The following is a 26,023-nucleotide window of genomic DNA, read 5'->3' as shown; positions in this document are numbered from 1 at the left end:
GACCGCCCAGAAGAGGGAGAGTGAATTCCGGAATTGACTCAATTGGCGGAAACACCGTGTCGTGTTTTCGACAGCAACAAGCCCAGTCCAGATAGACAATGCCCGGTGTCAATACAAGTGTTTCTTTTTATATTTAGCTTTCTTTCAACTTGAATCTATTTCATTCCCCCATCTAGGGCTAATCTATAATGAGCTACCACGTATAGCCACTCACAGGGTAATCCACAGATAGGGAGGGACATTGACAGGATGCTGATAGGAGAGCCAAGAGTTGATGCCGGTCATAGCTAAGTCTCATTGCTATAAGAATAGTTGCAAGAATAAGGTCTAGTCAGTGCTATAGCCATAAGGTGGCGGTCATAGCCTGTTGTCATAGCCATACAGCCAATCGCTAGTCATATATGGGCTGGGAGAAGGGGCTGCTTGCTGGCTGGAATAATGAAGAGTTAGGTTCGCTTTCAATCCAAATATTCTCATGAAAGGAGGAAGCGCAAGCCCCTCCGGGACCTTATTATATATGTCATTACGCTTCAAAACCTCCGCCTCCCAAAATGGCCAAATTAGTAGGATGCATAAGCATGCTCGACTGTTAAGGATGCGTAAGCAGGCTCGACTGTTAAGGAGAGGACCCTTTAGGGGGCTCGACTGATAAGGATGCGTAAGCATGCTCGACTGTTAAGGACCCTTTAGGGGGCTCGACTGATAAGGAGAGGAGAGGGAAATATGTGAAAACCTCCGCCACCCCCACCCAATAAGTAAATTCAATCAATTTTTAGGGATATATATGGGAGCTAGAGGTCCACGATATAGGTCCACGATATGGAAGGCTTCATGGGGCGAGTCGATATGGGTTGGGGATACTAATTGATGGTTTGCGATTCGTGGCTTCATGGGCTGGCTTCTCCGCTTCATGGGGTATTTCATGGGGAACAGGGCTGTGCAGCTTTCAACCCAACGATGGGCCGGCTGTGCTCCTCTCGACCCACCCTACCGATGATTAGCAGTTTGCGCTTCTCTCGACCCATCCCCGTAGCTTAGGACCAGCCTTCCCGTTCGCTTTCGTCTTAGGACCAGCCGGTAACCCGATAAGCTGGGTAGGACCAGCCTTTTGAATTGAGGGGAAGAAATCGATCTATCATTCATGGCATAATAACATATATAATATATGCATTCACGCTCTCTCGATCGAATAGGGTGAGGTACAACCGACTGGATCCACTCCCCGCGCTTTTCTCTGAACCGACTGGATCCACTCACTCAGGACCAGAGGCGCTCGACCATAGGATGCGTAAGCAGGCTCGACTGATAAGGACCCTTTAGGGTGCGTTAGCACACTCGACTAATAAGGATCGGAGGCGCTCGAACACAGGGAGAGGACCCTTTAGGGGGCTCGACTGATAAGGATGCGTAAGCAGGCTCGACCATAGGGAGAGGACCCTCACCATATGAATAGTGAGTGACTCCGTCCCTTTAGGGTGCTCAACCATAAGGTCCGTCAGGGGCTCGACTGATAAGGAGAGGGAGAGGAGAGGAGAGGGACCGACGCTTAGCTGAGCGTCGTACCGCTCTTTCTAACAGACCGAAACCGAGATGCGCTGGTAAAGATGCGCTGGTTAGGATGCGCTTTCTCTCTCTGAACCGAACTGGATCCACTTCTCTATTTTATGAAGCCGCAACTACCACATGCTCATAGACTGGTCTTTCTTCTCTCTAGCTAGGAAATCACTATCATTATATATGTCATTACGCCATACTGAACCTAAACTACTACATGCTCATATATAACTAACTACCACCATGCCCAGGTACGTTAGTGAATCGACTGTTAAGGACCTTTAGGTACTCGACCCCAAGGACCTTTAGGTACTTGACTGATAGGGAGAGGGAGAGGATGCGTAAGCAGGCTCGACTGTTAAGGACCTTTAGGTACTCGACCATAAGGGAGAGGAGAGGACCTCACCATATGAATAGTGAGTGACTCCGTCCCTTTAGGTACTCGACCATAAGGACCGGAGGGGCTCGACTGTTAAGGATGTGTAAGCAGGCTCGACTGTTAAGGAGAGGACCCTTTAGGGTGCTCGACCATAAGGTCCGTCAGGGGCTCGACTGGTAAGGACCCTTTAGGGTGCGTTAGCACACTCGACTAATAAGGACCGGAGGCGCTCGACCATAGGGAGAGGACCCTTTAGGGGGCTCGACTGATAAGGAGAGGAGAGGGGGCTCAACCATAGGGAGAGGAGAGGGAGAGGAGAGGGCCGCCATCGAGATAGTAATTCAGGAAATACGGCGTGAGAGTTGCTCTTCTTCTACAGACAGTTCGAAGGGCATCAATATTATGTCTGTTGATTGATAGGGGCAGTTCTAGGGGGCGAGCAGTAATGGTTAGCAGCGGAGCATAGGTAGGGGGCTTGGAGAAAGGCGCTAACTAAAGGTCATAGGTCCCGGAGAAAGGTGGTGAGATCAACTCCCCTTAGCAGGCAGGCAGGCAGCCTTATAGGAGTAGGGAGGTCCCCGACCAGGAAGGTAGTTGCTGGAGGGGGAATCGAATCCAGAAGAGATCCATGAATCGGAAAGCACTCACTCAACCAGCCGAACAAGCAAGCCAAGCAAGGTAGAAGCATTAACCGATTAGGAGGTAGAAGTAATGGGTTCTTATAATCCGCCAAGCAGGCAAGCAAGCAGGCCAGCTGGTAGAAACCAGGTAGAAGCATAGGAGGAACCAGCGGCAGAAGCAAGCACAGGTAGAAGCCCGGGTCCGGCCAGGTAGAATAACCTGGTGGTGAGTTAAGGCAGGTGAGTTAGGGGAAGGAAAGGGGATAGGTGAGTGAGTGAAGATAGGTCCCTACCATCCCTGAATCAGGGTAGGTGAGCTTTAGTTCGTGCCTAGACTCCCTGAGTTAAGGTAGGTGGGTGGGATGGGATGACCCACTAGGTAAGTAAGTGAGTGATGGATAGTGCCACAATCTCAAATATCGGGGATGGCAATGACCTTCTTTACTCGAGATCGGCCGGATTCGAACCGGTAATACTGAAGCTACTCCTGCTCTCCTGCTATACTCTCCTGAATAGCCGCGTTAATAGCACTATATTAGAATACGTTACATGTATCTTATTGGCTGGCTTATCTCTTATCTCTTCTGGACCTGGACCTGTAAAGACAGCTCCCAGAGCTATTGGTATAGCACCCGAAGCCCTAAATCACCAGATCTACTGGGGCAACAGCGGTGAGAGTGACTGGATAGATTCATTCACTGGGGCTTAGGGTAGCTGGAGGTTACTGCCCGAAGTGCGGAATCATATATAGAGTAACTTAACTGAAGGAAAGGCCACCCTACACACACCAAAGAACAGGCTGAAGGCTTCGAGCTTAGCAGAAATAAAGATTGGTGCCCTACCCTAAAGAAGCTGCCCCACATCGCAATAAAAGCACCACTAGCGTGCCACTCGAACCACTTTGTAAATAATACACTGTAGCCTGAAGTCAGACTGATGAGCCTCCCATTCGAAGAAGCAGCTACCGCATTTGTGTGGCAAGCGAGCCTCTTTTAATTGCAAGCGTACGTAACCTTTCGGATTGGCAACTGAGCCATATCACTTCGAAGAATAAATTACCCATGTGGCCCCACTTTCGAAGAAGAAGAAGAAGCCTCAGTGCACCATCGGAGATTCGATGTGACGACTGTGCCACAGTGAGTCGTATAGCGACCAGTACGAGAGCGAGAGTAGCCATACTACTTATTCTGACTCTTCAGATTGATTGAGTGAGTTAGATTCTTAGCCTTTCAAAACTGTTTGTTGCACAGCTTCTGCTGGTAGCGGCACAGCCAGTCGATTTCTTTTTCTTTGGTCATTGGTAAGCCAGTGTGAGGTAGCCGCGTTAAGCCAGTGGTTGTTTTGGTTTGGTTTGAGTTGTGATTTGTGTTAATACGAGACGCTTAAACCCATTAGCTGCCGTTGAAGTGAGAGTTTGAGTAGTTCTGCTTCGTAGCCGACTTACGCTTTGCCTTTGACTGAGCCTCACGCCTGCCGATACTTCTACTGATGAGCCATACGCTTATTAACCTTCCGATACTTATTATGATTCGTAGACGAGCGATACTTACGATACTTAGTAGAGCCCGATTGGTGATATGTAGTCGTATAGATAGACCCCCACGGCCACTGCTGGTCTTGCTGCACGGCATACACCGTAGAGCCGCCAGACTGGTTCTTCGACTGGTCAACGTGATTTATTAAGTGTTTTCGTTTGACAGATAGAGCGATCTCCATCCATAATGACGTATGTAATGAAAATCAGAATAGTAACTCAATCTAGCCTTAAAGGGCATTGGAGTAACCTATCCCTTCCTTACTTCATATTGGTATTGGTCAGCCGCCACTGTTGATTCGACCGGTAGGTAAACTGGTACACGCTCTCGACCTGGCACTACTAGGTAGTACACGATGGGGGCTATGTCGATCTCGAACTGGGTCATCAAAGGGTCAACCCGCATGTCTATCGTAATTAAAAGAAAGCAGAAGTAATGGCTCGAGTGCGTTGTTCTCGATTCGATAAGGGCGTGTCCACAGTCCGCGATAGCCGCTAGCGACGACGTACCCGCTGGTGTTGATTCTATATCGTGTGATAGCCAGAAACAGTGATTGTTGTGAGTTGGTAGCCCGAATGGACCTGTGTACGTTTATTGTGATTGGTGACATAGCCCGGATCTGGATGATTCTCCGCTAGAGCCACATCTGCTGGTTGTGAGTCTTACCCCGCGAATGGTAGTCGTTCGAGTCAACGTCAACGTCTGGTTCAACTGGGTAGTCAACTGGTTCATCAACTGCTGGTGAAACGGCTGGTCCAACTGATGCGTCAAATGGGTCACTGCCAGGATCAAATGCTGATGGGGAAAATACATGCGGATGAAACTTCAGATGCGTCACCGGTGGAGGGTACACTGGTCAACGAATGGCACTACTACGTAAACTACTACTACTACGTTTCCATCGAAGGCGAAGAATCCTACCTATCCGGGCCATACCTCTCCGCCTTACCAGTGGCAGCACCTATACCTCTGATCGTTATCCGGCAGATGCGTCTAGCAAGTCTCCGGCCTAGCCCATCGACTCGAAATTATACGAATACTAGTACGTCTACTCGTAAGGCTACGAAGGCCCATTCAAAGGCTAAGTCAAAGTAGTATACGTCTCATAAGTCGTTTACGAATCGCATGGCTCTGCTGACCAATCAACCATCCACTGGCTATCCGGGTAGACCTCGCGGTACGAATAACAACTAGTCGTGGTCAGTGACGTGTGAAGTAGTCTCGGTACATAGACCACCCTCAATAAACCGGTCTATATACGTTGACGACGTATGCGGGCTATGAATCTTGAGGTATGGCGGTGTTACGTTGTGTGCGGGCCTGACTATTGAGGTATAGAGCACCCACACGACACCAAAAACTATCGAGAGAGGACCCAGAGCCACCTACAGCACACCGGGTGGTTGGGGCTGCTGTGTGGCCAAACAAGTCCGTATACACTAAAATGTTGGATGAAAGTCGATTACGTGAACGCGTAGTACGAAGCTGCTACGTCCGGCCTTGCAAATGTGGGAATCAAAGGCAATTCTCATTTATAAATGAGAAAGAAACCCCATCTCTTGTTCCCTCCCCTTGATGGGAGTATTTCATTAGTTCAATCATAAGCTATTCGACCTGGCCCCGGTCCTGGCACATCTGGATAGACACGGTATGTACCAAAACCCGGAACACATAGGGATGCAGCGGGCTCTGGATCATCTATAGGCAGGCTCTTCATCACGATCACGAGTACAAAATGCCTAATCCTGATCTCGATCTCTGTAGGTATGTTACCTAGAAGGTGGTGGTAGTTCCCTTGCCATTGGTAGTGGATAAGCTACTGATGATGCTGGTAATGGGTCTACTACTGGGCCTTGATTCCGGGAGGCTCGCTTTGGATCCCGATCACGAAGGTCCGAATCTTAAGCTCGATCTGTAACATCATAATCTGGATAAGAACCACAGGAACTGAATCACGCTTATCTGGAACGGAATCACGATCATCGAAACTGAATCACTATCACGATCATCGAAACTGAATTACTATCACGTAGGTCAACTAAAGAAATGGCTGGAACTGGGGAATATGAAATCGGCTCTCGATCTAGCTCAGATGCCTTCACTGATTGTGGTTCACTGGCATCATCAAGGGGATCGGCTTAAAAACCCCACATGAACCTATTCTCCGGGTCCCGCTCCAACCACTCGAGAGAATAACCAATACCTTCTCTGGAAGGCCCTCGAATCCATAAGATATCTTCTCCATCCCCCATCCAAGGCCTAACCCTTACCCTATAGGGGAGAGGACCGGTCGAACAAGATAAACCTTCCCGCGCTGCTTATTATTAAAGCTGCTAATGTTTAGAGAAACACCGATCGGAATTGGGTGAGACGTGGGATAGCTCATCCTTAGGCTTGTTTCAACCCCAGACTCGTAAACCCTTTACCATCTGTCTCTCAATATAAATAACCCAAAATGTAGTACTTGCAACCAATCGATAGCTAATCCAACAGAGAGCATTTACTACACCTTAGAGTACGCTCATCAAAGTGACTGCTTCCAATCATTAGTGCATGCTTCCTCCATAGCTGGGATAGGATGAGGGGAGAAAGCCAAAGTTGAAGGTTGTTGTTTCATGCCATCCAATCCCAATCCCAATGCCGGGTCTCTAGTTGTACCTCCAAAGCGCTTCATGAAGGTAAGTGTCATAAACGAAGCATATCCTGGGTGGCTCTGTCTGGCTGAGCATATCTCCTTCCTAGCAGTCTGAAGCCTGTCCATCCAACCAACGTTTTCTAATGGACCATAATTCAAGAAAGCCATCCCAAGGTCTATGCCACTGTGGTGGGTGACACAGGCGGCTTTCCTTCCCGGGTGGTCGGTTCTTCGTTTACCAACGGAAAGCATGGGAGATTGTATCAAGATCCTTTGTATACGATATTATGCTTACTGCTTAAAGAGTCCCTAAAAAGCAAGAAGGTCGCCCTAAAAACCAAAATGGGTCTGGCTGGATGGCTCAACCTTGTCTGACTGGATGGAGACGGGGCGGTACCGATCGAAGTATCCCCTCGCCCTTTTAGACTATTTCTTAGGTCTACGCAGGGTACTTGGGCGTGTCAAGTAGCCGTAAAACACACGCAAATGCCCTCTCCTCTCGATGGCGGCCCTCTCCTCTCCTTATCAGTCGAGCCCCCTCTCCTTATTAGTCGAGTGTGCTAACGCACCCTAAAGGGTCCTTAACAGTCGAGCCCCTCCGGTCCTTATGGTCGAGCACCTAAAGGTCCTCTTGGTCGAGCACCTAAAGGTGATGGCGGCCTTAACAGTCGAGCCTGCTTACGCATCCTTATCAGTCGAGCCTGCTTACGCATCCTTATCAGTCGAGCCTGCTTACGCATCCTTTCAGACGATATTCCACGAGGCTCTCGATGCATGCCTCTGGAAAACTACCGCAACATAGGCTGGCTAAAGAGAGATAGATCGAGTAAGTGAATCGGTCTACATTGAATTATATATGTCATTACGGCAGCATCTGAATCTCTATTTTATGAACCTAAACTACCACATGCTCATATATAACTACCACCATAACAATGACTGGTCTTTCTTCTCTCTCTCTAGCTAGGAAATCACTCTCATTATATATGTCATTACGGCAGCCAATGAATTGGATTCAAGTCCTCTCCCTCTCCCGTTGGTCGAGTCACTAACGTACCTAATTGATAGCTCGGCTTCTCAGAGATCGAAGTCAGTAAGGACCGGTAGGGGCTCGACCATAAGGGCCGCCATCGATTTATCGCTCATCCATCATATGGGTGAGGGTGAGCCTGCCGAACTCTCGACCCCCGGGATTTATCGCTCATATGGGTGAGCCTGCCGAACTCTCGACTAAAAGGCCGCCCCCCCCAAATTCACTTATAAGGAGAGGGGGGGCCCAATATAAGGCAGCCATCGGGAGCGCTCAAACCTCCGCCTCCTCAAATGGCAAGAATAGGACCTTTAGGTACTCGACCATAAGGACCTTTAGGTGCTCGACTGTTAAGGAGAGCCCCCCCACCCAATAAGTAAATTGAGAGAAATCTGTGATGTTCAAACCTCCGCCAAGGTGAAAGGGCACATAAAGCACCTGGATTTGAACCAGGATTTCCCACCCCGATGAGGGGGGCAAGGAAATCGCCTTCCTTTACCGGTCCAGTCAAGTCCCTTAATGGATGGGGAACCCAATATCAAAAATACAAGATGAAATGCCTCTCCCGTTGGTAGTGGTCGAGTGGTTCAAACCCCAGGAATAGCTTTTCAATACCATATTCCAGTCATTTACCCGCCTTCCCATGCTCCAGAGTGATAGTGATCCGCCCCAGCAGACTCAATTCTGACGATTGCTAGCCATCTTGCTTGATAATATTAGGATTAGTTTCCTTCGCCTACACTACCGAGATATGGCAGGAGTATTAGGATTCGGGTGAGCTATCGTGATCGTGTTTTCCGTTGCACCACCTAGATCCGGATTTGCTGTTACTGCATCTCGCTCATAAAGGGGGTCTACCCCACCTTGCATTGAAGCAACTGCCCGACCCGGAAATAATGTTGAGTAAAGAAAGTGTCCATGGAGATAGGAATGAATTCAAGTAATGACTGCCTGCTCTCCTGTACCTGGAAGTGAAGGGCCTGTGAATGAAGTGATTAGAGCTTTCTTGCTCGCGTTCGGGTCTGGAGGCTTGGTATTCGATTCGTCATAAAGCTTGGTCTTACCCTACTTCCATTTCGTTATGCCTGCTGTCCCACCTCAAGTGTTTGCTGCTTCAACACCCCTATCTGCTTTTTATGCTACTGTTTTTCATGATTTCCACTCCGTACTTTGAGTGATAACCTGTAAATAAAGTGAGTAAAGTGGTTCAACCCGAACTGGATCTTGCTTCTCAATTATATGATTTCAAACCTTTCCTTTTAAGTGCACTGCGAGTACCTCACATTCTGATCTATCTCACCTTCCATATCCCACCTTTAGCCGGGGCTCCCCTTTTCGGTACTCTGCTCCACCCGAGCTGTCTAATTCACCTATCTAATAACAATTGGTTTTAGCTACACTCATTCTTTTGGATTTGCTACTTGGATCTCCTGCAACCTCTTTTCAGCTATCGCTTCTTGGTATCGCAATCGAGAAAGCTTGGGCTGAGTTGAAAGGGGTACGGGAGCTTGCTTTACTCCTGCTGATCACGAAGCCCCTAAGAATTAGATAATACTCCATCCGTGGCGAGGCAATGAAACCAATTTCTATTATTTGTATTATTTAGCACCTCTATCTGCTTTAGTACCAGTTTAGACTCTCTTCCATTTTTGATTGACCATGCTCAAGGCCGATGCATCACCCTCCCGGAGCTATAGGCGTTGGGTTGGCTCCGATAGGTGATAGTTAGGTTCCGATCGTGATATAACAATTTCCTACCTTTTGCTGGTTCGGAATGGAAAGAGCACCAACAATGGAAAACATGAACCATATAATTGATCGGGTAGACGACCCTAGCTGAGTGAGATTATATGCCAGTGCGGTTGGATTATGCAAGAACAGCTTATTTCTTTAAGGACTTGGAGCACTATAGAAAGCCAGCCGGAAGTCGAAGGCTCGAAAGGCGCGGCCGGAGTGGGGCCGTTAGACACTCTTAAGACCAGATCGTGAGGGGAAACCTGCTGGATGCCCAAGTATTTAGAGGTAAGGACGCTTCCAAAGGCGAAAGGCCATGGGGAGAGACCTTGAGTGATACATGTATATCCATCGGTTCACTGCTGTATCCAAGCTGAATGAATAGCAAGTCCGCGCTGGACTTGAAAACGATTAACTAAAACATTTTGGATTCATTGGCGTGTCAACGAACGTGCGTCATAGGTGCTGGAGCACTGGTATATTTGCTTGGGAGCTGCTGCCACCGGTATTGGAAACGCTCCTAGTTCCTTGATCCATTTCAGATTTCTATTTGTCGCTCAACATATAAATCTACAATATAAAAGATCATGCCCTATATCCTGTGATGACAGGGCAGGTTGGTGCCACGCACGAACGAATTTTCACTTTCCGAAAGAGCGTATGGCGGGGCCCCTACTATTATAATGGGAGTGTTTTCAAGTTGAGCTTGCTGCTCCGGCTTTTGAGTGAGTTATACGTATTCCTTCCAGTAGGAATCATCTTTTTGGGGTTTTTTCTAGTTCTGTAAAGTGTTGGTTGCTTAGAGGAGAGGGAGTTTGGTTGATAGAGAGCTGCTATTACTCGAAACCGAATCCCACATGAAATGCGTTCAGGCTATGTAGTCTAGTTTACTGACCGCTATCATAGCTGGATCGAATCCAGAAAGGCTTTTCAAATAGTAGCCATGTCTAGCTCGACCTACTTTCATGAACCCTATTGGTCAAGTCAAGTTTAGTTACGAAGTTCAAGCTGAACCAACACCTTCAATATGGTTGCTTGCCTACATGGAGTGTTCGACCGAACGAACCTTGATATCTCACATTCCAGTTAGTGCACGGGACTCTTTGCTCGCTCGATTTTAGTGAAGCAGGCAATCCAGCTCATTCGCAGAGGACGAACTCCTACTCCTGGGGACTAAAAGCTAGGCTTTAGTTGGCTTTGGGAGACGAGAACTGGAAGATTGATAAGAGTCGGATCCTCTATGCACTAGTTATGATAGCAGGAAGGAAGAGGAGATTTCTTCTTGTCTTTTTCATTTGCTGCCGTAATGACATATATAACTAACTACCACCATGCCCAGGTACGTTAGTGACTCGACTGATAAGGCCGCCATCACCGGTAGGGTGCGTAGCACGCTCGACTAATAAGGCCGCCATCGGCTCGACTGTTAAGGATGCGTAAGCAGGCTCGACTGTTAAGGAGATGACCCTTTAGGGGGCTCGACTGATAAGGAGAGGAGAGGAGAGGAGAGGTGCTCGACCATAGGACCTTTAGGTGCTATTCTTGCCCCACGAGGACCCTTTAGGGGGCTCGACTGATAAGGATGCGTAAGCAGGCTCGACTGTTAAGGAGAGGACCCTTTAGGGGGCTCGACTGATAAGAAGAGGAGAGGAGGCGGAGGTTTTGGAATATTGAGCAACGAATGAATGCATAATGACATATATAATGAATGTCACTCTCTCTGGTCTCGAAGTCGAAAATGAATGACGTAATTACGTATATAAAGAATGACTGGAATCACTGGTCGAAATGACATATATAAAGGTGCGAAGCCGCTTGTCCCTCCGGGGGCAAGGTGTTTCATCCATCTGGAAAGAGGGGAGACGGGGTGCTCGAATCTGATTGATCGATTCATGGAAGATTTCGTAAGTGTGAAAGACACCTCCCTGGCGCGTGTTATTCGGTCACCTGCGGGTGGAAATAGCGTCTCTTTCACTTCCATTCCTAATTGTTGGTCTAGCCTGGAGTACCCAGCGGACACCAAAAGGGGGCAGGATTCTTCCACAAGCCCATGCTTCTGGGGCGGGAGGAGCAAGCACATAGTCCCGCCACCGCGATAAGGGCCATCGCGTCAACTCTGACGTAGAGTGCGTTCCGGAGAAAATGGTTGGGTGCATTAGACACACCTGGTGGGGTGCGGGAACCACCTTCGGCCCAATATGGGAAGTCGGCCCGTATCCCACTCACATTACACTCCATCCCAGTGGCCATCACGTGGTCTAACGAAAAGTAACCTATGAAGGGAAAAGGGTAGCATCATGAAACGAACCTCACCTGCCGAGGATCCCATCTCCCTATAATTGAATCATCGAAAACCCATGCCCTCTTCATCTGAAGCTGCCCCCGGGAGAAAACCCTCACCATATGAATAGTGAGTGACTCCGTCCCTTGAAGAACCGCTGAGGATCGAACAAGGAAGAGTATTCGTATCGCCACGGCAGGGGGAGCCGCCATTCGAACGGGCACCTGAGGGGGACATCGGGCAGGATGAATTGAGTAACAGAAGGTAGGGAAGGGATGCGAGGGTACGAGTGGATCTGATATCATTTCGATGAATTGATGTCATTTCCGTTTTCGATCAAGAAACGGAATGTTCGTGCTGCGGAACCTTGAGGGAAATAAACAATTTAGCCGCCCTTGAGGGTACGCTTTCGCTCCTCGGAGGAGCTACAGCGCTCCGGGACAGGATTTCGTGAAAGCCCTGACTGATCACAAAAGGATTTCCCCTTGCACTAGGAAGCGCAAGCCCCTAACGGGACCTTGACTGATCGAAATCCTTGCCCCTACGTCTGATGTCTACAGCACCGGCTCGATGGATCCCCTCGTTAGCCGGCAACTTCCCTCATAGCCGAGCCTCTCATGCTGGGGTGAAGCGATGGGCTTGACCGACCCTCAAGGTCCGTTAGGCCCCTCCCATAGTGATTCTGCAAGAATTCCTATGACCGACTAGTTAGTAAAACACTATAATATGATCAAAGGTGGTGGGTGGCGGGGGAACGATGGGTAGGTCGGGGTTCCCGCCTTTGTGTGTTTTACCAACCGCTTGTTACGATATGTAAGACGATGTAGGAATTTCGCTATCAGGGAGAGAATATGACCAATGAATGGAACGAATTGGAAGAATAATTCCTATGATTGTGATTGATTGAAGTAATGAAGGTGGGGTTTGATATCTTCTGTCTGACAGGCTTTGCGAGAAGGACGCGACGCCCCAATGTGGAAGCATCATGATGCCCGGAAGCATTCATGCTTCTAGGCATCATGATGGAGGGTGCTATTCCAATATTCCAGCTGTACGCCGAATACGATATGTAGTGTTGCACTTTCGGGGCAACGGACGGAAGCCGTATAATACTGTAGATACAATGACTCTGGGTATGCAAATAGTGTTATCCGTATGTGGTAGGATGCGTAGGGTAAGGATAAGTTATAACTTCGCTAACGTGTTTTGTTGTTCTGTACGGGTTGTGACCCGTCTATGTCCCACCCACGTAGTATTAGTATTTGTTTGGGGCATGTATTGGTTGTATTATGTAGGACACTATCATTCTATCTCTTGGTTGTATTATGTATGATACCGGTATGCTTGCTATTGGTGGTATCCGCCAAGGCTATTGTTTGAATTGTTCATGTTCTGTCAACGTGCAACGCATGGACCATTCTTTCTCTTGCCTGTCTCTGGCTGTCCCCCGTATGTTCCACTGTCGTTCCCTCTCGAAAGGGAGAACCTTGTCTATTGTAATGTCCCCTGTAGCATCTCTATATATATAGAGATGCCCATATCTATTTTGTCTTTGCGTGTTGCTTTCGACAGGATGGCCCTTGCTTGCTTCCTTTGTTGGCTTGCTCGCTTCCTTCGTTGATTGGTTGGAGGCCAACATCTTTCGGGCCTTTCACCACTGGCTTTGTCCTCCCCGATTGGTCCTGACCTTCTATAGTTGTATTTGCTATCGCTCGTAATTCATCTTTGACGAACCCGAGTTGGGATGACTACTTGTGGCGAGCTCCAGGGGCCATATGCCTAATTTTGATGCGGTTCCCTAGCACTTCTTATCAGTGTTTTGGTTCCCTAGCACTTCTTTCCATTGGTAACGCGCTACTAATAGCAAATCTGGGTTCGGGGGTGGATATCCAGGATGAGGGGATCAATTCGCCTTATGCATTTCTATTTGTCTTCTGTTTTCGCTCATTACAGTGGTCCACCCTCCCTAATAGATGCTTACGAGATACGATTAGCTGCTAGCTGTGGATGATCATCATTGGTCTCCTGTTGTACGTGTCCCAGATAGTTCTAGGCATGCTCCAGATGGTTCCATACATGCTCCGAATGCTCCTTGGCCTTATGGTTATGAAAGGGTGACGTCTCCTGCTCTCTAGGCTTTATCTGTACGGGGTGTGATGATGCCACTGGCTGGGATGGATTGATTCATGGACGGATGGACAGATAAGCGGGTTGGTCATACGGATTGGTACCTTTGCTCTCCTATGCTCTATCCACGTTGGTTGTTTTCCCCATGCATTGCCTTTCCTCCACTCTGTTTAGGTGTTATCCAGGCTCTTATGTTGTACTCTATATGCCGTGTACTCTATTATAAGAGATAGAATCAAATCAAAGCGTAATTACGTATATAATATCTAGAGATCCTCTCCCTCTCATCCTCCTCTGTCGGATGAGCGTTAACACCCTCACCTCATGCTTTTCTTTCAGTGGCACCCAAAATTTGGAATAAGTAAGTTGTGATGTGTTCGAACAACAATGGCAACGAAATCGAGCTACAGCAGCGAAGGATTCATACATTGAAATGACTCTATTTATTTCATTATCGATCATACCCTAATAGAAGAATATCGTATACAAAGAGATATCTCATTATATATGTCATTACGCTAAGGTAAGGATTCGTTAGAAAGAAAGTATAGATAAAGCAACTCTTTGGCAAGCGAGTTCTTCTACGGATAGTGGTAGGGCCTATGGTTCGTAACTGAAGCCAACAACACCTGACTCGGGTATAACTTATGATTCCGGATCATCTAAAGCCACTGGAGCGACTTGAACTGCTGATGCTGCTGGTGCGGTCGATTTCGCATCTATATGATCTCGGTCTGTCAACATATTGTCCAACATGTGAATGTTTTGGCCTCTGGAATGTTTCTCATGCTATCTACGGTCACTCGACCTACGGCCACCTTCGCATCTCCGTCGGAAGTTTATCGATCAACATTCAAAAAAACTGGCTATTTCTCCCGGTCGGCTATCATCGTACATGAGAGAGGCTGAACGTGCGATCCCTTGGGCGTGGTCGCTGAATCCGTTTTGGATTTTGGATTCCCGATTCATGTGTTGTTAGCGCGAGGGATTACCGTGGCGTTGGATTCTTGGTTGAAAAGAGATAATTGTTTGGCCCAGCTCACAAATTACCATTCACGTTGGCATACCATTCAAGAACGGATTGATCGCGCGCATACTTCTTATTCATTGTCCTGATCATCTAATTATGAATTAGTTTATGATTCAAGATCTCCTGTGGCATCATATTCCTTGCTCGGTTCCTGCTACTGCTATTAGTATTATGAATTACTCTTCTTCACACTATAGTAGAATTCGCTCTTCGCTCCTACCATCCTTTCTCCTTGGCCTGCGGGGTAGTCTATGCCTTTCAACGGGCATAGCATCCTTGTTCGCTTCTGCCTGTACCAAAGCCTGAGAGTTTTTCCTGAGCGTACTTCTCGTTTCCCTTCTCCGACCGATAGTTAGGTAGGTTCATTAGAGTCAATTAAGTTGCTCGATGATGGATTTTATCAGCTTGGGTCGATTAAGTTGCTCGATGATGGATTTCATCAGCTTGGATGGATGGGGAGCTCGCTGGTTAGCTAGATGGGGAGCTTGCTGGGGAGCTGGTTGGTTAGCTTGCTTGCTAGACCTAACTGAGGCTGGTCGATATAATCTGAGGCTGGTTGAACACAGCTGCTTGCCGGTTGATTAACCGAGCGAGGGCTGCTTTAACCCGTGAGGCAAGAACTTACGCTAGAACGTTTGGCTATACAGGTTACACCCGATGATGATTATGCTCAGATCTACAATAAAAAAAAGCACCGATTGATTTAGAGATTGATAACGACTGAAAAGCCTAGGTTGGTGATCCCACCTTGCCCGGATAGTGAGTTATTGATTTGATTGATTGATTGACGACAGAAACCCTAGCTTCTACAGGACGAGACGACAAAACCCGTTATCTAGCTAGAAACCCAAGGGATGGAAGAACCCGTTATCTAGCTAGAACCTGTCTGTGGTGGCTAGACGTTAGGATTGAAGGAACTAAATATCTGGGCTGGATTGGATAGTCGAAGAACCGACCGGGCTGGTTGAAGAAATGAGGACCAGCAACGGGGCTCGACTGATAAGGAGAGGAACTTTAGTTGCTCTTTAGTTACTTATTTGAGAGGGGCCACCAAATAAGTAAATTGAACCGGCAGGGTGCGTAAGCACGCTCGACTGTTAAGGCCGCCATCGCCCTATATTATTTAGGGGTCACTCACTCATTCCGATGGGTGAGGGGCCCGACCATAAAGACCTTTAAGTGCTCGACCATAAGGACCTTTAGGTGCTCGACTGTTAAGGACCCTTTAGGGTGCTCGACCATAAGGGAGAGGAGAGGGCCGCCATCGAGAGGATTTGAGATTCTCGTTACTAATGATATTTTCCACTCTAGAACATGCTCGTAAATAATCTATTTGTTATAAGCATCAGTAGTGCCTAGCCTGGTATGCCCGGCTGGTAGGTGGGGTGCCTATGCCTGGTGAGGATAGCAGGTTCAAATGAGAAGGGTTTGGGAAGCTTAGTGTCTAAGTAAGGCCCGCCCAGGACCATTATAAGATCCATAGCCAGAAGCCTGGAGCATTTGAATAATAGCCGCCTTTACCGCTACTAATGGGACTGAGAAAGATGGGTCCATGGGGACTAGATAGGAATCTCTGCTACTAGGTAAACTGAGTCAACAACAACTTGTTCCGAAACCCTGCCTTCACTACTTATACCTTGACTACTTGCTTTGCTCCGTAATATGCTTGTGATTTCCTCCTGTCTGTAACCACGATTGGCATCGATCTGACTCTTTCACTTGTTTAAGGTAAGCAACTCGGTCTCGCTAAAGAAGAAATATCAGAATCTTCCTATCGATCACGAAAGACAGGATCTGGATAACGAAGGTATGAATCACGATCATCAGGAGGAACTGCTCGATATCGTCCTGTCACTTCACTATGCCTGGGCTGAAGCTAGCTGTTATGCTGCTAGTTCAATAGGTGTGCTGGATCACTGGTATTAGAAGTTGCTGCTACTACTGGATAAGTTGCGACTGGATCTGCTACTGCCTGATCCATTAGTCATTCTTTTTTGTTTTTTTTTATTCTATAACTAGAGGAGGGAATTTGAGCGGTAACCCTAGACAGCTGGGTTTCAAAGACTTACTCTTCTATTCCCTTCTAGCTCTGAGGGGAAGAAATCCATCAAAGGCCAGGTCCTGCTTAGCTAGCTCTGCTCTTTGAGGGGAAGAAAGGGTGCCGTTTGAGGGTAAGAAAGAAAGGGCAAGGGTCTTTAGACGCTCGACCGTAGGGCCGCCATCGCCTACTTCTGGGGTCGCTCACTCATTCATATGGGCGAGGGTGAGGGTCTTTAGACGCTCGACCATAGGGAGAGGAAAAAGAGGCTGTTTGGCCCCCTCCTTATAAGTGAATTTGGGCACGAGAAGCTAGGTTTTGAGGAAGGTGGGTGAGCAAGAGTCTGACCCAAGGAACATGAGCATGAGACAGTTATCCGTAGATTAGACCAAAGAAAAGGAAGGTCCGGAGGGTCTTGCGCTTCCGAGTGCAAGGATTGCTCCCATTCCGTTGTCTTTATATTATCTATTCCCACCCAACAGCAGAAACTAGAGGAACAACTAGAGGACCAGAGCCAGCCAGAGCAGCATATAAGCCATCCAGCCATAGAGACTGAGACCTGATAAGACTATTGGGTGGCGCGCTTCGCTGGGAAAACCTACTTCCCCAGTGATTCACCGAAGCGACAAGACCGGTTTTGTGCGCAGTAGGCCCGGTATCTCTGTATGTTTTGATGTGCTTCCTTCGCTTCCCTGGATGGTGCTATGTCCGTCCTGTAGCTCCGCTGTTATGTCTCTCTTTTTTGTTTCCTCTGTATGTAGTAGCCACGCATGTGTTAGCATGTGTCTGTGCCTGTTATTAGCTGTTACTGATACCCGTTCTGCCCTATTATGTATGCCCGTTAGCTTACTTAGGTGGACCGGTCTATTAGGTGTAGTGTGAGGTGTGCACGGTTATGCCCAGCCTTCCTTCCTATCCAGTATGCCTAGTCCGCCTGGTCCAGTCTGGGTCGTCCAGTCAAGGTATTCCAGTCTGCTATGTTTTGTAGCTGCAGCGTTAGGTGTGCGGGGCTAAGCCGATGCGTGAATGTGGATAGATATATGCCTCAAAGCTCTAAGTGGTAAAAGCTTCGTAGGGGCCGGGCGAATTGAAACGTCAATTGATAGTAATAATCCATTTGCAGTTCATATGAATATAGAAGCGTCGCTCACTATTGGACCGTTTGGGGTCACCCGTAAGCAAGCAAACCAAATTCATTGATTGGGTATGGTGGGGCGGCTAATTTCTCTGAAACTGAGCACGACTCTTTCATCGATCGGCTTTCATTGATCATTGAAGTTCATTTTATTGATTCGAGTAGACCTCGCTAAACATCCATCCAGTTTTAAGCGGGTGTGTGGGGAGGTATGGTGGGCTGGGGGTCGGGCTTTGGAACACGAATGATCATTTTCTATTCTATGTTTCAAGAGCAACTGATTGATTTTGACTCCTTCCTTCCGTCCGTACTATGGAATGGTATGGTTTCGGTTCCAGACGTTCCGGGGCGCCGATTGGATTGGATAGGTTGTTCATTCACTGGGAGCAATTACTGCGACGATATCTAGGGATGGCTGGCTATTGGGTTCTTGACGGGTAGGCGATGTATTTACATATCCGGCGGGTAGGACCCAGTGGTGGGTGTAGGTCGACGATGGCGGGGCACTCATTATTCATAGTGGTGGGGACTACTTCGATTGAAATCTAGGTTCCTGCATATCAATACTATTGATAGGATACCAAACCTACGCAGTTCCGGTGGCCCACAGCACTATGGGAGGGTTTTGAACCTTACAAGCCATCCATCCAACCCCGCCCATTTGATTGAGCCACTCGGCTATTCAGTCGGGAAGCTGCCCAACCCCGGTAACTAGTAGTGGGCTTGGGTCGGCGATAGCAAAGCCCGCCATAAAAACTACCTTACAAGCTGATACCGTGGGCGGGGGGTTTGGGGGCGGCGTATGGAAGGAGGGCTCCACGAACGTCTTTCATATGCTATGCTGGGGGCAAAAAAACATATACCCCCATGAACTACCAACAGCACCCGATACATTCCACTATCGTTTCTGATCAGATTCGTTTCACTAGGTTAGGTTTACAATGCCCGCCTACCCATTGCAGCAGGAGTGTAAAATAACCTTATTACCACAGCTGCCCCCTTACCGGCCGTAGTGAGTCCCATCAGCGGGAATTCACAACTCGACACTTTATTCACTTCCGACCATCTCGCTCGTAAGTCAGTAAGTTAAGTAAGTAAGTAAGAGATCAAGCAAGGAAATGAAAGTGGAAGGAGGGAAAACAAAGTGGAAAACTCGAGCGACCGATATCATCATCTATACCTAAGGAAGGTTAGCTGCGCTAACTCAATCCCATCTCGCATACATACCACTTAGGGGCTTTAGCCACTCTCCGCTAGGGTGGGTAAGATGACTAAGGACACACACATATTTTGCACGCACCACCTCGACCGAAGAAAGAAGGCCTTTTCATATCTAGCAAAGGGCTACGCTCGGGCAATATAGTAAATAAAAAGGTTTGCTCTGGGTAAAGTGAGCCGCACCTCCCATTTCCCCCCACTTTTTGGTGGGCTGTGCGAACAAGCAGTGTTGCCCGTAATGACTCGCACACTAACTACTCTCTCTGCCACCCGGTAAGCGTGGTCAGTATTATAGACTTACTGAAGAAGGTCAATGAAATGAATTCCTCTCCCTCTCCTCTCCCTCTCCTCTCCTTATCAGTCGAGCCCCCTAAAGGGTCCTTAACAGTCGAGCACCTAAAGGTGATGGCGGCCTTAACAGTCGAGCCTGCTTACGCATCCTTAACAGTCGAGCCCCTCCGGTCCTTATGGTCGAGTACCTAAAGGTCCTCTCCTCTCCCTAATGGTCGAGCCCCCTCTCCTCTCCTCTCCCTTGGGGTCGAGTACCTAAAGGTCCTTATCAGTCGAGCCCCCTAAAGGGTCCTCTCCCTTATGGTCGAGCCTGCTTACACATCCTTATTAGTCGAGTGTGCTAATGCACCCTAAAGGGTCTTTATCAGTCGAGCCTGCTTACGCATCCTATGGTCGAGCGCCTCCGGTCCTGAGTGAGTGGATCCAGTTCGGTTCAGAGAAGGAACGAATGGGTGAGCCCCTGGGAGTAGACCCAATGGGAGCAAAGCCCCGGGGAGTGGATCCAGTTCGGTTCAGAGAGAAGGAACGAATGGGTGGGAGTAGACCCAATGGGAATGGATCCAATTAAGCTGAAAGACTCATCGATCAAAGCGAAAGGCAGCAAGCTCATCAAGCTCTATTGAGAGGTGCAAAGACTCATCGAGCGTTCTTCAAATGAGAGGGGGGTTCTTTGAGCGCTCTTTAAATGAGGCTGATCGGACGCCGATGCCTCTAGTCTAGAGAGATCCTTCCCTTCGCCTTCAGGAACGGGCTACCTAAGAAGGAACAAGGAGGGGCTTCCTCTCCCTATCAGTCGAGTACCTAAAGGGTGCGTTAGCACAGTCGACTGTCAAGGCCGCCATCGTTTTAACGCTCACTCATCATATGGGTGAGGGTGCGTAAGCACACTCGACTGTCCAAGGACCCTTTAGGGGGCTCGACTGATAAGGACCTTTAGGTACTCGACCCCAAGGGAGAGGAGAGGAGAGGGACGGAGTCACTCACTATTCATATGGTGAGGGTCCTCTCGATGGAGACGGAGGACGGATACGGAGGACGGAGATGAGACGGAGGACGGAGATGGAGACGGGTCCACCACTCCCACTGGATCCACTCGATGACGGATCCACTTCTCTATTTTATGAAGCCGCAACTACCACATGCTCATAGACTGGTCTTTCTTCTCTCTCTCTAGCTAGGAAATCACTATCATTATATATGTCATTACGCCATACTGAACCTAAACTACTACATGCTCATATATAACTAACTACCACCATGCCCAGGTACGTTAGTGACTGATAAGGATGCGTAAGCAGGCTCGACCATAGCCCCCCCACCCAATAAGTAAATTGAAACTTTAGGTACTCGACCAGAAGGACCTTTAGGTGCTCGACCATAGGGAGAGGATGCGTAAGCAGGCTCGACTGTTAAGGACCCTTTAGGGGGCTCGACCATTAGGGAGAGGAGAGGACCTTTAGGTGCTCGACCAAGAGGGAGAGGATGCGTAAGCAGGCTCGACTGTTAAGGAGAGGTACGTTATGCGAGGAAAGCTTTTTCAGGCCCCATTCTCTTTTCTTTCTCGTATTCTCTTTTCTTTTCTTTCTCATTTTGTCAAAAAGTAGATTTCTCCCTATCCATTCGTTCTTGAAGTATGAAATTAGATCCTGGAGCTGCGGAACTCACTACTCTATTAGAAAAGAGAATTACCAACTATTGTACCAATCTACAAGTTGATGAGATCGGTCGAGTGGTATCAGTTGGAGATGGTATTGCACGTGTTTATGGATTGAACGAGATTCAAGCTGGGGAAATGGTCGAATTTGCCAGCGGTGTGAAAGGAATAGCGTTGAATCTTGAGAATGAGAATGTAGGTATCGTGGTATTTGGTAGTGATACCGCCATCAAAGAAGGATCTCTCGTCAAGCGCACTGGATCTATTGTGTCTGTTCCTGTGGGAAAGGCCATGTTAGGTCGTGTGGTTGATGCGTTGGGAGTACCTATTGATGGTAAAGGGGCTTTAAGCGAGCACTTACTCAGACGTGTCGAAGCTAAAGCCCCAGGTATTATTGAACGTAAATCTGTGCACGAACCTATGCAAACAGGGTTAAAAGCGGTGGATAGCCTGGTCCCTATAGGCCGTGGTCAACGGGAACTGATAATTGGGGACCGACAAACTGGAAAAACCGCTATAGCTATTGATTGAATTTACTTATTGGGTGGGGTGGCGGAGGTTTTCACATATTTCCCTACTATTATAGCATTTTCAGGACCCTTTAGGGGGCTCGACTGATAAGGACCCTCACCATATGAATAGTGAGTGACTCCGTCCCTTTAGGGGGCTCGACCATTAGGGAGAGGAGAGGAGGCGGAGGTTTTCACATATTTCGATGGCGGCCTTAAAAGCTAGAAGTTTATTACGCACGGCCAACCGGATAATTACGTTTATAATAATAAATACTATTGCTCGATTACCGGGGAGAGTGAGAGGATGCTACAGCAGGTTCGACCATAAGGGTGCGTTAGCACGCTCGACTAAAAGGCAGCCATCAACTTGAAGAACTAAAAGGCCGCCATCAACTTGAAGAACTAAAAGGCCGCCATTGCTCTTTCGACAGCGCCCTACCTACCCTACCTCTAATGGGGACAAGCGTTATCAATGCACAGGCCACGCAGTATCGCTCAACCTAATGCGCCCACCTCACCTAATGCCACATAATGTGGGTAATTCTCGTTAGCGGTATTCATATCCCTCCCCAATTGAGAAACATCATCGAGAGACATAATGCTTCATAAACCCTCGCCCCTCCGTTCCCCCACCGGAAGATGTTTGTCGGCTGAGACACCCTCGTTCAATGGGGGGGCCAGAGACTGGAAGGAGCCTTGGCGGTAGAAACTCATTACCTACTGGGATATGACAGGATGCCGATATAAAAACCTCATTCCCCGCCAGACCAGTAAGTTTACAAAGGGAAGTTCTTATTTACAGGAAGGAGGTTGTTCCAATAGCCCCAGGATGTTTATTATGCTTGATAGTAATTGATCGATATACCACATCTTCCCAAAGAGGCGTGATGCACGTAGTGAAATGACTGAAAGCCATACATAGCCTGTCAGAGACAGAGAGAATATGCCACCATAGAGGCATATAAAGAATAGCGTGGATAAAACAGTATCTAAAGTACAGTAACGCGTTAGCTTTATAAGTTATACTGTAGTCATGCCCTAAGCCCTAGTCCAATCAACAAGTACTACGGGATTCATTCTACACACTTTGCTTCGTCGCTACGCTTCAACCTAGGAGACAAGCTTCGCTTTGCTACGCTTCCACCATCAAGCTAGGCAATATTTCATATGCAATAAGGGAACTAAGTAACTTATTGGGTGAGGGGCTTTCATTTCGGTCACTTTCATTCAATGTCAACAGACAGGTCGGGGGGATCCATAGGTCAGGTAGGCACCCACTCCAGATTCTTCACCTTAGCTGCCATTATTCCAAAGTTATTTGCCATTGTCGAGTAGTGGCTTCTCTGTTCTTGCACGAAGGATTTCATTGTCAATTATGTTTCCTGTGCATAACCACCAGCAGCATAATAAGATATGGAAATAGGAGCATAGCCCGCCCGGACCAACAAGCGAAGGCAGAGTGAGTAAGGAACAAAGAAAGCCTTTTCCATTCTTCCATTACTTCACTGCCTTAACAACCAGGGGTGGGTTTAAGACCTTACCATGAAGAAGCTATTACCATAAGCAGACGATGGGGTGGGTTTATGCCCAGGATTGATAGAGCTTACCTTCTGAAGAAGAAATCATGCTTCCTTGCACTAGGAAGCGCAAGCCCCTCCGGGACCTTCTTACCGCCTTCTCTACAATGCCTACTGTACTTATGTGCGGGGGACCCCGTCAACCTCCCCCCACAGCTTGCTTACTTTACACAGTGTTACGGGGGGGGGAAACAAACAACCTTAACACGAACGGAACGGATACTGGCCCGTACCTCAGGATAGTGATAGAGAGATATGATAAGTGCATGACCCGAAGAGAAACTCTTGTCATTGTAGGGTGTTTTCGGTCGACCGAAAAATGTCCCCTCTCCCATATGCAATCAAAGAGAGGGGGAGAAGGATGATAGAGAGATAATGTGAACAAGGAAAAGACAGCTACGTAGAGAAAATCACGCCAAAAACTATACCATTTGGGTAACTAGAGAAAGATATAATGAAGAAAGCATAATTACATATATAAATAATGACCATCAGTGTAGACCGATTAACTTACTCGATCTTCTCTTCCCTTCTCTGGGGTGAGGTATAACCTTTCGCTCAAATCAAGGTACTGCCTGGGATCTTCATAGCTATCAGGGTCAAGTGTTCGCAGTGATCAAGACCTGCCTAATAAGGTATTAAGGGATCATTGGTAATAGTATAGCCTAGTAATAAAAGGATAATAACGAACGATAGCGAGGTAGAGTAATTGGTCGACTCGTCAGGCCCATGGCCTGAAGACTGCAGGTTCGAACCCAGCCCCCGCCTCCCAAAACGATATCTAGCACAGTAAAGTAAGGCCCTTTCTTCCCAGTCCCGATTCACCCTCTTTTCCTTAATAATGTCGACTAGCTATACCTGCCAATAGAGATACTTGCTCTACCCACCATGATAATAACGTTCCTAAGCTCCTATGGTTTCAAACTTCCCACCAATATCACTGAGCTCACCGAACCAATGGAGATAAGGAAGGGTTGCTTCCCGAAACAATCTCAATGAATGAGTGTACCCCAGCTGATGATAGAAAAGATAGAGAAGTAACGATAGTTAGAGAAAAAAGATGTTGTTTCCAACTGATAACTGATAACCGATAGAGATGTTGAGATGCGTACCTGAGCTTCGTGAGTAATATTTCGATTCATCCGCTTTCTGCCACCTTCCTCTAGTTGTCCGATAGCTATCATTTTCCAGTTGGCAATAGAAAGGTGCGAAGCCGCTTGTCCCTCCGGGGGCAAGGACCGGTAGGGGCTTGCTTGACGCTAGGAAAGCAAGGACCGGAGGGCTTGCGCTTCCTAGTGCAAGGATTTCTGGCCAGAATTTGTTTCATTCTATTACGTAAATGATGGACAAAGCAGGAGGTAGAGGCTTCACTCCCGGATAGATCATTTAGGCAGGCCCCACTCCCGGCCAGGGGGTGAAAGGGCACCTCCAGGGAACTAGAACCTCGATGGGAGGTCTTCCTTCCCACACCCCCGATAGAGTCTACATAGTCCCTCAACCACTGAAATCGATCCAAGGAAGGATAGGATAATAATGAACCCGTCTACAGGGAAGCTTCAATTCTGTTGTGTCTGGGTTAAGGGGGGCCTGTGGTACATAAGGTGCCTTGCTTTGAGTCTCTCGCCGGCACTCTCCTTTCTGGTGCGTTGTTTTCACGGGGCTACTCTGGCCTAGAGTTACTATATGATCACTCATTAAGGTGGCTGCTGAGGTGAATGAAGTGTATGAGTGTCCTGGATCCACCTATCGTGCCTGCCTTTCGGTCGGTGATGGGAGGACCTCTATGATCGGGCAGGTGCCTTGCCAACTGGAACGATCCGTCGAAAAGCCAGCCAAGGAAATACATCCCCCCACCCACCCTTTCTTTTCTCAGGCTCGCTCCGCCTTTCTTTTCTCAGGAAGGTAAGGTCCGGAGGGTCTTGCGCTTCCTAGTGCAAGGATTCATTTGATCCGGTCAAAGAAGCAGCTTCCCCACCAGCGCTTCGCCCGGCATACCTTCTAGATCAAGATGCAGTTCCATCAAATCCAGGCGTGTGGATACATGGGCATAGGTTGCATCCGTGTAGAGAAAATATCCACGATGACCTTGCCCCCGGAGGGACAAGCGGCTTCGCACCTTCATCAAGAAAATCTTCCTATTCCCACCCACCCGAAGAAAGAAAGCATTCATTGGATAGGCATTCATTGTTAATGTTCTACATCCCTCCTATACGTTATCCCCTTCCCTCATATATTGATTCTGAGCGATGGGGATCAGACTGGTAGCTGCAGGAATGAGCAGACCTCCTCGCCTCATTACGGGGTTGGGCAGCTTAATGCCCATATGATAGCAGCAATTTGCTACGCTCCCATCGATCTTGATTTCTGCCACCACGCCGCGGAACGTGATGGGATTTATGCTCGGCTCGTGTGGAACCAACCTTGGATTTATAGCGTAACAGCGGTGAATGAAACGTAAAACAATATTCTATTATGCGTAACGTAGGTTTCTGGATCGCTCGCTGCCTGCGGGGAACTTTTCCACCCATAAGGACACTCGCTACTAATTGATGATAGACATGATCCTATCCGAGTCAGGCGGCCGGCCATACTTGCCTACCTCATCCATACATACTGAAATGCCTCACCTACGGCTTATGCCATCTTTTTCCTGCACCCCCTGGCCTGATTGGA

Source organism: Pinus tabuliformis, chromosome 6, assembly GCF_031772625.1.
Source record: "Pinus tabuliformis cultivar Carrire ecotype Pingquan chromosome 6, CPIR1, whole genome shotgun sequence".
Classification (NCBI taxonomy): Eukaryota; Viridiplantae; Streptophyta; class Pinopsida; order Pinales; family Pinaceae; genus Pinus; species Pinus tabuliformis.
Note: the sequence above shows the minus strand (reverse complement) of the source record.